At 43.6% G+C, this 11,644-nt stretch overlaps 1 long non-coding RNA gene across 1 annotated transcript; it reads right to left on the bottom strand.

The window, feature by feature from the left end:
* Nucleotides 1–607: 607 nt before the first annotated feature.
* LOC124961140 (uncharacterized) lies at nt 608–1,367 on the bottom strand. Its single transcript, XR_007104241.1, has 2 exons — nt 1,157–1,367; nt 608–863 (listed from the first exon to the last, which is right to left on the bottom strand). It is a non-coding gene; the product is annotated as an uncharacterized LOC124961140 (long non-coding RNA).
* Nucleotides 1,368–11,644: the final 10,277 nt, after the last annotated feature.

The following is an 11,644-nucleotide window of genomic DNA, read 5'->3' as shown; positions in this document are numbered from 1 at the left end:
GAAGGGCATGGCCAGGGGAGCTGCTCACTTCATGGCAGCCGGGAAGCAGAGAGAGAGGAGAAGGCATCAGCGAAGACGCACCCTTCCAGGGCACTTCCCCAGTGACCTCCAGCCACACCCCACCTGCCTACAGTTAGTCCATTCAAACTAAAATGGACGGATTAGGTTGCAGCTCTCACAACCCAGTCACTTCACCTCTGAACAGTCGTGCTAACACAGGAGCTTTGGGGGACATCTCATCGAAACCATTGCAGGCCTTAGTCATCCCCTGAAGGTATTCAGCATTTTTGATTGATGAAACCCGAGGCTAGACCACTGTTAATGAGGGTCATTTTGATGAGAGCTACCAAGAAACCTTCAATAAAAAGAACATGTGACCCCTGGCAACATCGCTGCCTTTGCCCAGGGACTTCCCCCCACCAGTACCCCATGCCAAGCCATGATTCTTTGCATAATGAAAATATCAACACCTTTTATATGTTCACTTAAAACAATTTATTCATTATTATAAAATGCTTTTAATTTTTTTATTACTTAGTGAATAATAAATTTGAATCACCGACAATGCGATAAGTATTCTCAAGAAATAGCCACAGTGAAGACTCAGTACTTAGACATTTTTTTAATGAGCCAATAAAAATGTAAGATGTTTATTATGATTCATGTTCACAATCAGAAAGCTTGATAATGTACCATAGGCCACGGGCTCTCATCCTTCTGGATCCTAAAAGCAAGCGGCAGAGTAGAAATCAGAGGAGGGCTTGATCCTCAGACATTCTGCCTATCTCAGCACATGGACGTTGCAGTGCAGTGCCACTCTGTGTTAAAGCTAGAGATAAAAAGAGTGGCAAGGATCCCCAGCACTGGAAGAAGAAAAAAAAGGAGGCATAGGTTGCAATGTTGTATCTGAAGCAGGAAGGAACTGACCAGCCTTCACTCTGCTTCACAAGATCAACATGATTATCTAGCTAGTGAAACGACTCTGAGTTCTCAATAAATTAAATCTGCAACATATTCCATTGTGGGCACAAACAATGACGGGACTTGCTAAATTATTATTGATCCCTGTGGGCAGAAGAGCCCTATCTGGAGGAAGGCCCTGAGCCTTATCACTCAGGAGTCCATGCAGCAATACTTGTGGTTTCTCCACACTCACCTCCAGAAAGCTGACACCATAGACCTGGCTCAGCTAAGTCAGATCTCACTCACGGTACTTCCAGTCAAGTGGGACAATGAAGCTTGGTCATTTGTCTGGATCATTTCCTCTGAGTTTATCCCCCTTACTCCATTCCATGGATTCTATTCTGTAAACTGCTTCACCTCCTGAGTCAGACAAGACCAGGAAACATGCCTCAGCAATTCCAAAGTTCCAATTCCCAAAAGTAAGTGATAGTGTAAGGGAACCCTCCACGGGGCTTCCAAAAATAGAAGTCACAGGTCATAAGAAAAATGCTTTCACAGATGTCCACAGTAATCAATTTACTCCCCAACTCTGTTAAAGATGAACTTCATAGCCAAAGAAAACACTTGGAAAGTGTTTGAAAGGCTGCATGCATTTAAAAAGTAAATAAATAGGATCATCTTCAAAATAACATTAGAAATTTAACATCTGATTGCTAAATAAAAATGATTTGGTTGGAGGTGCAGGGTAATACATCCAAAACATTGTCAGGTTTATTTGCAAAATGGGAGGAGACTGCAGCAGATGGTGTCTTAGTCTGCTTAGGTGACTAGAGGAAATGTCATAGACCAGGTGGCTTAACAGCAAAGACTTATTTCCCTCAGATCTGGAAAATGGAAGTCAGGGTGCCAGCATGGTGGGGTTCATGGTGAGGGCCCTCTTCCTGGTCTGCAAATGGTAGCTTTCCTGCTATATTCTCAGCTGGCAGGGAGAGAGGTCCTCTCTCACACATCTCTTCTTATAAGGACTCTACTGTCATGAAGGCTCCACCTTATGACCTAATTACCTCCCAAAGTCCACTCCCCAAATACCGTGGCACTGAGATGAGGGCTTCCCCATCCAAAGACAGGGACACACATCCAGTCTACAGCAGATAGGAAAGCTTTACATTTTGCCACACGCAAGTCTAGGACCGGATATGTGGAACTTCCAAGATCCTGACTCAGGTTACTAACAACTGTTACCTGTAGGCTTGTTATTCTTGGGCTAAAAATATCCTCCATGCCAAGTAAATTGGAAAAGAAATAAATCTTCTCAATACTTACCTATAATGACTCTTCCTTTATAAACACTACATCAAACTTAGTAGCTATGCCAAAAAGCAGTGCAAAATAGGACATTCCGGAACATTTGAGCCATAAAAGACACCAAAACAACAAATATTTGGTATCACCACATGGTCAGTCGTGCACAAAGTAATTTTGTTCTTAAAAGGTAGAGAGTAAAACTGACACAGAGAAATGCTAAATGACAACAAGGACTATAAATATACTCCCTCAAAAGGAAAGAAATAGAGACGAGAGATCAAGCTAGGAAATGGTTCATCTACAAGTAAAACACTACTTACTTTTTATTCATTTCCTTTTTCTCTTTTTTATTGGTCCACAGTAATTATATATAATAGTGGAATTTGTTGTTACATATTTGTGCAGACACATAATATAACAATATAATTCAGTCAATTTCATTCCTCCAGAACTCCCCTTTAATAAAGCAGTTCTTAATAAAATTAATAAGAACAGTTTAATAGGAACAACAAAAAACTTAGATCTCCTGCTAGGCACAGAGGTATACGCATGTAATTTCTACCTACTCAGGAAATTCAGGAAGGAGGATCGCAAGTTCAAGACCAGCCTGGGTAACTTAGTAAGATCCTTTCTCAAAATAAACTTTAAAAGGGTTGGGGATGTGGCTCAGAGGCAGATTGCTCCTGGGTTCATTCCCTGGTACCACAAATGGATTAAAAAAAAAAAAAAAAAAATTAAGTGTGTAATTCCAGCTACTCAGGAGGCTAAGGCAGGAGGATTGCAAGTTCAAGAAAGCCTGGGCAACTTAGCAAGACCCTATCTCAAAATAAAATTAAAAAGTCTGGAGGAGCTGGGGAAATAGCTCAGTCGGTAGAGTGCTTGCCTGGTAAGCACAAGGCCCTGGGTTCGACCCCCCCCCAAAAAAAAAGTCTGGAGCTTGGGGATGCATCTCAGTGATAGAGCACCCCTGGGTTCAATCCCCAGTACCACCAGAAAACAACAATCAAAAAAAACCAACTCAGATGTCCAACTCCTGGTACATATTAACTAATAAGTATTCTAGTTTGGACTTTGTCTTATTAAAAAAGGAAAAAGGTGAGGGACTAGAGGTGTAGTTCCATGGTAAACTGCTTGTTTAGCATGTGCAAGGTCCTGGATTGGATTCCCAGCACCACAAAAAAGAAAGAAAGAAAGAAAGCTAAAGAATACAACTATTTCCATAAAGCCTTTCCTCTGGCTGCTTAAACCACCAGCCCCTTGAGCTTCATGACACCACTGAATCCTACAGCTTTCGTTTCCTAAAGACCAAATTTCATCTGATATAAGAGGGTATTGATTAGACACTCCATTGTCTTATACACTACCAATGAAGAGGGTCATTGAATCTAAGCCTTATCCAAATTTCAGATGAAAATGACACATGCCAGTCGAGATGGCACATACCTGGGTTCCCAGCTTTTTGGGAGCCTGAGACAGGATAGTAAGTTCAAGGTCAGCCTGGGCAGTTTAGCAAGACCCTGTCTCAAAGTAAAAAGGGCTAGGGATGTAGCTCAGGAGTAGAGCACTTGCTGGGGATGTGTCAGCCCTGGACTCAATCCCCAGGGCCACAAAAAAGAAAAATAAGGATATATGCATAATCATAGATACAGATAAAGATATGCACACACATACATGTATATGTATACATATGTGTATACACATATATGTATATATACATAAAGCACATCTATATTTCAGTGTAATACAGTAAACCTTAATCTTAAGTCCTTCCAGCCCCAGTGTCACCGCCCTAGTCAGGCCCTCTTCGTATGTCACCTGAGACTCAGCAATCACTGTCTAACTAGTGTCCTTTCCTCTTGACCCCTCCATCTATTCTCTTCTCCACTGCCAAAATGACAATTTCACAAATGATGATTTTTTACAACACATTCTGATGGTACAATACAAATCTGATCATTTTTGGCTTCAAAGTCTTCAAGGGTTTCCTAAGGCCTTTAGAATAAAGGTCTAAATGCTTGGGGGTGGGGCTGCCAGCCCCTAAATGCCTGCCTGCTGTCCTCTGTCCAACCTCCTCTCTCAGCACCTTCTCACCTCAACCAGTGCTCACCTCAACCGTAGCTGAGTTCAACCTCTCACCTTTTTTTTTTTTTTTTTTTTTTTCAGGGCGGAGGACTGAACTCAGGGCCTTGTGCGTGCAAGGCAAGCGCTCTGCCACTGAGCTAAATCCCCAATCCCTTCACTTCTTCATTTAGAGCTCTCAACCACTCCTGCCCTGCTTCCTCTGGGAGCTCACCCCCTTTTCCTCCTTCTGGCTCTCTCCCATTCATACACCTGTCAGCAAGTATGTAAAAGCCAGCCCTGCCCACGCTCCCCAGGAACAGGTGTAATCCCTACTGTGTGCTCCCTCAGCACTTGCACTTTGCCTGCAGAGCACTTTGAAAATTTGGAATGCTTTGCTTCATTATTGGCTTAACTGTTGCCTTTCCAACTGGAAGTTCTATGCCAACAGGGATTAATTGTAATCAGAACTGATTCCATTGTCTTGCACAGTATTCGGCACGTGTACCTGAGGGTGCACCGTAATAGTCACTGACTGACCAAAAAAATCTCGGATGACAGATAATACAATTGTCCCATTGTTTGACAGAAACTAGGGCCTTCAGGTGAGTGCTTCTCTACGTGTGGTCCTAGGAATATAATTAACTGATTTGACATCCTCACACCCTGATTTGGGGATTGGCATTCGATTCACCTGAATCAACTGAGTTAAGAATGGGAGAGGGGCAGGGCCCACTGGCACTGTTATCCCACTAACTCAGGAAGCTGAGAGAGGCGTATCACAAGTTCAAGGTCAACTTAGCAAATAAGCAAGACCCTCAGCAACTTAGTGAGACCCTGTCTCAAAATTAAAAAGTACAATTAAAAAAAATATAGGGAAAAAAAAAATAGGGAACTGGGGACGTGGTTTAGTGGTAAAGCATCAAGTATTCCTGAGTTCAATTCCGAGTACCCAAAACACAAACAAACAAACAAAAAGGACAAGAGGGGAGTGCCCCAGAAAGAATTTAGAGTACAATTAGCAAAGGAAGCATGAAAAAGCTCAGAACAGCAAAAACAAAAGATAATCACTTACTACATAAGCCCCTTTTCTTACCCACATAAAAAATAAATTCTAGGCGTGGCACATCAGAGACAACACTATCTGTATGATCCAATTGAATGTGGCATTCTTCTTTAATGAGACTGACGGGCCAAGTGATTCTTCCATACTAATCTATACCTTAGGTCACAAATATACATGCAAGCAGAACTTCACAGCAGATTGTTCATACATTTTGGAGCAAAAAGCTAAAATCTCCACTAAAAATGGAAAATGTCTAGCTACATAAGCATCAAAATAACCGAGTAGCTGGGCACAGTGGTGAACACACACCTATACCAGCAGCTCAGGAGGCTGAGACAAGAGAATCAAGAGTTCAAAGCCAGCCTCAGCAACTTGGTGAGGCCCCAAGCAACTTAGCAAGAACCTGTCTCTAAATAAAATATAAAACTGTGATGGGGATGTGGCTTAGTGGTTAAGTGCTCCTGGGTTCAATCACCAGTAATTAAAAAAAAAAAAAAAAGAACCAAGTGACAAAGAATGCAGACTCTGTGGGAAGGTTACCTGGATTTAAATACCAGCTCCAGTTCTACACACTGCTATGAAAGAGTCTCAAGTGACCAATGAGAAAATGAAGCCGAGTATTGAAAAATAAGCACGATGTGCTACGTTTTTGTTAAAGAGAGAAAATAAGAATCTATGTCTGCATTTATTTATTTATATACATACAAAGAAACTCTGGAAATAGGAAATAGTAACAATGGTTACAGTACATTGGTTTCAGGAGGCAGTGAATAGCTCTCAAGGTCACAGAGAAATTTTTTTTAATTATTATTTTAATTTTGAACCTTATGAATGCATCACTTATTCCAAAAAAAATGAAATAAATTATTTTTAAAAGGAATGAAAGGTAAAGAGACACTTCCCAGATAGAGCTGAATTATTTCAAGTCTCTGTGTTTTCACCTATGAAATGAGAACAACTGTACCTCCTCAGAGGGTTGAGATAAAAATTAAGTAAGCATTAGCACGATGCTGGGCACGCAGGAAGCGCTTAATAAACGTCAAGTGCAATGCTGCTGCTAAGTTGTGGTGACTTTGAGAGTAATATAAGAAACAAACTGCTGTAAATTAAGAGAATTGACACAAACTGTCCTTGATGGAAGTTTGGACACACTCCTTAGCCCTCTGTTCTTCAGATCTCATCCTTGGGCCCCGTCTGCAGCCAGCCTCATCCAGTTTCAGCAAGAAACCTGCTAAGTCGGTCTAATGAGAACTCTCCTACCCTGGCTCCAGGGATCTGATCACCCTGGCCTGCCTTTGGCAAGAATCCTGTTAGGTCTGTTTAGCAAGAATTCCTGCCCCCCACCCCCTACCCTCCTCCCCCAGCTCCAATCCTGGCTGTCAATTCCCAGATGTCTTTCTGGATTCAGTTGAGCCTGATCTCTCTCCCCGTCTTAACACCTATCACAACAGTCCTGAATAAAGCTTTCCATTTTTTAACAAGTATCAGAATAACATTTTTTGCTTTAGCAAGATGAACTTTTAAATATACCCCATAATTGAGCTCTATATAGTTTTTATACACTTCAGTGTTATCTGGCCATTTGTACTAGAACAGGTGTTCTCCAGGTAAACATCCCCTGGTCGCCAGCAGAACCGTTTCATGGCAGAGTCCCCAGCTGGATAACCTGTGCCTAGCTCACTATTTAAAATTCGTAATGAATTTTCCCACAGACATTATCGCCTAAGACGTGGTCTCAGGAGTTGATACCAATTGCACTATGGTATGTTAGGATACACTGTGGATTAACAGGCTTTGTGTACTCGGATATGCTGTGAAACATTGCGGATTAAAGCGGCTTTATGTGTTCACTTTAGAACCTGGAGACTTTTTTTCTAATATGGTTCCTATGAGAAAATCAGTTCCAAGGCACAGGAAGCCCAGAAACTAGGAAAGTCTGCCCCTCCTCATCCCTGCCCCTCCACCCCACTCCCAAAGCAGCCAGCCTCAGAAAGGAAGCCCAGAGCTCACAGAGGCACCCCGTTCCCCATCACTGTGCCACGCCCTCAGTGTTAGGGGGAACTGTAACCCCCTACCACCCACCGGAGAGCCCAGGCGGCCACCGTCCCTACTCTTCACCTGAAATTCTAACGAAACCGCTCCTCGCCCTCATCAGATACTGTAGACCTTGGCCTCTGCTCATCCCTGTGCACTGGTTCCCCTCAGGCTTCATGCAGCCCCACCCTTTGCCACCCCCTTCCAAAGGAAACTTCTTTCCCGAACCCACCTTGCCCTGGCCGCCTGGCCTCCACCGTTTCCCCACGTTCACATTCCTTCCCCCAGGCCTGTCTCCAATCCAGCTTTCAAATGCTACTGATCCAGAGCCCAGCTCCCATCCTGATCTGCGCTCTCCTCACTCAGCCCCAATGACTGAACCAATCTCCCGTCTCCGTTGCTTTCCTTCTGGAGTTCCTTGAGGGCCAGGACAAGCACAGCCTCTTTATGGCGTCCCACCCCAGCACACACACACACAGATAAACACATACACAAAGACAACACACATACACATCTATCACACATACACCACAAACAATGCACGGGCATGTACATACATGCACATACACAACACACACACACACAGGAAACACAGCTCATGGTGAATGAAATAGGGCTTGGTGGTCCTGTGTCTCCCTAAGTCAAAAAGGAAGCAGAGGGACATTATAGTACAATGCCTATAACCCATTAAGAAAAGAGGTGAGAGCTGGAGGTGTAGCTCAGTGGTAGAGCACTTGCCTCACATGCACTAGGCCCCGGGCTCCATCCTCAGCACTAAAAAAAAAAAAAAAAAGTGAAACAGTGTCAATACCTAAGCAAAAAAGTTAAATACTATGAAAAAACAGACCAAGATGGAAACAGGACACTATTAAGACAGAAACACAACACTTTCCTTCTAGAACCACCAACATTTGTTTAAAGACAACCAGGTGCAGTGGTACACCCCTATAATCCTCCACTGTAAATCCCAGCGGCTCAGGAGGCTGAGACAGGAGGATTGCAAGATCAAAGTCAGCCTCAGCAGTTTAGTGAGGCCCTAAGCGACTCAGTGAGACTCTGTCTCTAAATAAAATGTTTTTAATGCCTGAGGATGTGTCTCAGTGGGTGCAAGTCCCCTGGGTTCAATCCCTGATACCAAAAAAAAAAAAAAAAAAATATATATATATATATATATACACACACACATGTATATTTTTAAAAAGGAAATGCTTCAGCTTAACATATATAAGGAACAACAATTTTCTTTCTTTTTTTTTTTTTTTTTTTTTTTGAGACGGGTCTTGCTATATTGCCCAGACTGGCCTCAAATTCAAGGGCTCAAGTGATTCTCCTGCTTCAGCCTCCCAAAGTAGTCATACTACAGTTGCATGCCACCATGCCCACCTCCAGAAAACAATTATTTTGCGCTAACTAGGTGGCATGATCATGAAAAGTGCTTTCTAAGCATCACCACATTTCATTCTCATAACAGCCCAATCATTATCTCCATTTTGCACGAGGAAACTGAGGCTCAGAGCAGTAATTGCTCAGGGTCTTAACAAGCAGGGCAAGAGTTGGGGTTGGAACCCAGGAGCACTTTCTCCAGATTCAACCTCAATTCCTAAGCATAACTAACTCCCTCTTTACAGGACTTCCAACACATCTGCAGGTGGAGGGGGGCACAGGTGGCAGGTCCTGGAGATAATGCTCCCACCAACAGGGCATTTCCACCACTGCCTGCCTCTGGGTTGCTTTACACAGTACAGCACACTCAGGAGCTAGGTATGAAACCCAGACAGGTCGAATAACTTGGTCAAAGTCACTCAGCTCAAGGGAAGAAGTCTGTTTTCAAAGGTAGGCTGCTAATGCTTATGAATCCCTGCTGCAGGGTTCTCCCGACCCACCACGCCACCAGGCAGTGTAGGGTTAGAAACCCCCCACCCTCCCCAGCTCAGAGCACACTTCTGCAACCAGCCAGCCATGAAAAGGACACTACTACCTTACCCAGGAGGTAGGATAAAGTGGCAAAAAAAAAAAAAAAAAAAAAGGTTTAATTAAATCAACTAAGGAAAACAGTGCCCAGTACCTGACATACAATGAGCATTCACTGGTAGCTATTAGAAGTGACCTTTTCTCTTTAAGTCTATGCCATTTTCCTTATCAAACTGGATCACCCTTGTTCCTTTTATCGTTTTCTTTGTGATACATGAGTCTGTAAAATGCAAAAAGGATACAGTGAAATGGAGTTGGGGGAATTTTTTTCTCTACTGAGCAGCCTCTTCCCCAAACCTTTTTTAAGGAATTATTTAGTACTCAAAATGACACCACAATGCGTTATAAATAAAAAGCACACCAAACAAATAACGGAGCCCTGGCCCTCGGGAGTTTCCATCTAGGCTATGTTCGCCTGTGCAAAGTGCTTCAGCGGCTAATTAACATCTTGGGTTTGTTTTCTCAAAATCCAGCCCATTGTTTCCCCTGTGAGCACGATCCGAAGCCTTAGCCCATAACGCGCTTATGCCTGCATCTTCCTGCCAATAAAACCGCTTAAACCACCAGAGGTTAAAGCAATTAATATTAGATGAAACCCCTCCGCAGCGCGGATCCGCGGCCCCCGCAGCCCTGCGCGCCCGGGGCTGCAGAGCCAGAGGAGGAGGGAGCGCCGGGAGCCGCCGCAGCACCGGTCCAGGCACCCCGGGTGCCGCGGGTTGTCTCCCCCTGCGGGGCGAGCTCTTGCAAAAGGAAACCGAAAATGAACAGGTTTGTCCGGCACTCTCTTGCCTTAAAGAATCGCGTCTAAACTGCAAAAATCCGCCAAGTATCCAGTTGTGTCTTTTGCATTGCCCTTGTTAGGGCGACTTTTATTTACACATCCAAGGACGGTCCTTTAACCGGACTTGTAAGAAAGGTAACGCTCTTCCCAAAGAAGTTTCAAGTCAGGATCTCCCCCGTTCTGTGTTCTAGAAACCCATCAACAGCCAAGCCCCCTTCTCTGGGTTTCAGATTGTCCCGCGGAGGAAGGCGTTGGAGGTGCATCTCCAAACTCGTTCCCAGCACAGCGGTCTGGCCTCCAGCACCCGGCAGATTTTAGAATACACGTCCTGGACTCGGGGTGGCGATGCGGGGAAGAGGGCGGAGGAGTCAAAATTAGAACCCGTGTCTTTTGTGCCATTCGGGTAAGAATTCTTACGTTGTAAATGCACTTAGTGTTCCTGATTTTACTCGAAGATCTTTACAGAAACCTGATATAAACTCCACATCAGACCCGCTGGGGTCTCCCAGACTTGTCCTAGCTGCAGGTACAAAGCAGAAAGCCAGTGAGCAGGTGCTTCGCTGGGCCTGGCACAAGCTGCGGACTCGCCTTGCTCCCCACAGTCCCGAGGACTTGATTGGAAGACACACCCGCGCCACTCTGGGAACCACGGTGTTCCTGTTTCGCATCGCACCTTACAGCCGGTGTGAAATGGAGCACTCTTTTCTAAGGCGACAAGAGCTAATTTCTCACTGCGTGAGTACCTGTGGGGATTCCCACTAAATAAAACTGCTTGACGATGGCCTAATTTGTTCATTCAAGAAGATATATATTCCCCCTACCCATATATTATTGTTGTTATGGTTTCCGTTGTTGAATTATACATAAAAGGCCCAAGCTGCACCAAGCCTATTTTAGAAAAGAAACCATTTTCAGTACATGAATCTTAATGAGATCCTTATTTTAAATTGTGTCGGAGCAGATGCATTATTTTACACGCTTCTGTGTGTTTTCGACTATGTGTTACCCTAAATGTATTGTTTTTGTTTTAATGTTGTGTGGCACACGCCTACATGGAGGCTGAGGCAGGAAGATCCCAAGTTTGAAGTCAGCCTGGTCAACTTAGCAAGACCCTGTCTCATGTAGCTCAATGAAGTGAGGTCCTGATTGACCTCTAGTAGTACCAAAAAAATTTTGTAAAATGCATTTTCTTGTTAGATGTTCATGCTCATTCACCACCTTAAACTTGTTGGTTGCCTTTTTGACCTTAGATTACTTTTTGGTGACCAAAAAAAAGAAGAAAAAAGGTGTAATTTAAAAAAAAAAATTTCCAAAATGATATACCATATCATGCCATTCACCCTTCAAAATACCAGTTTTGGGGGGTTTTGTTGTTGTTGTTCTTGACTTCCTAGTCCACTTTTCTTTGTAATAGTCTTTTCAAATATAAGAGCATTTACAAGCAGGTACTTCTCAGGGTGTAGTTTTTAGAACAACAGTCTTGTAAGATCTAAGTGCATTTAGGAAATGGGCAGATTCTCCTCTCC

The sequence above is a fragment of the Sciurus carolinensis genome, chromosome 12 (genome assembly GCF_902686445.1).
Source record: "Sciurus carolinensis chromosome 12, mSciCar1.2, whole genome shotgun sequence".
Classification (NCBI taxonomy): Eukaryota; Metazoa; Chordata; class Mammalia; order Rodentia; family Sciuridae; genus Sciurus; species Sciurus carolinensis.
The sequence above is the reverse complement of the archived record's forward strand: the minus strand, read 5'-3'. Positions and strand labels throughout refer to the sequence as shown.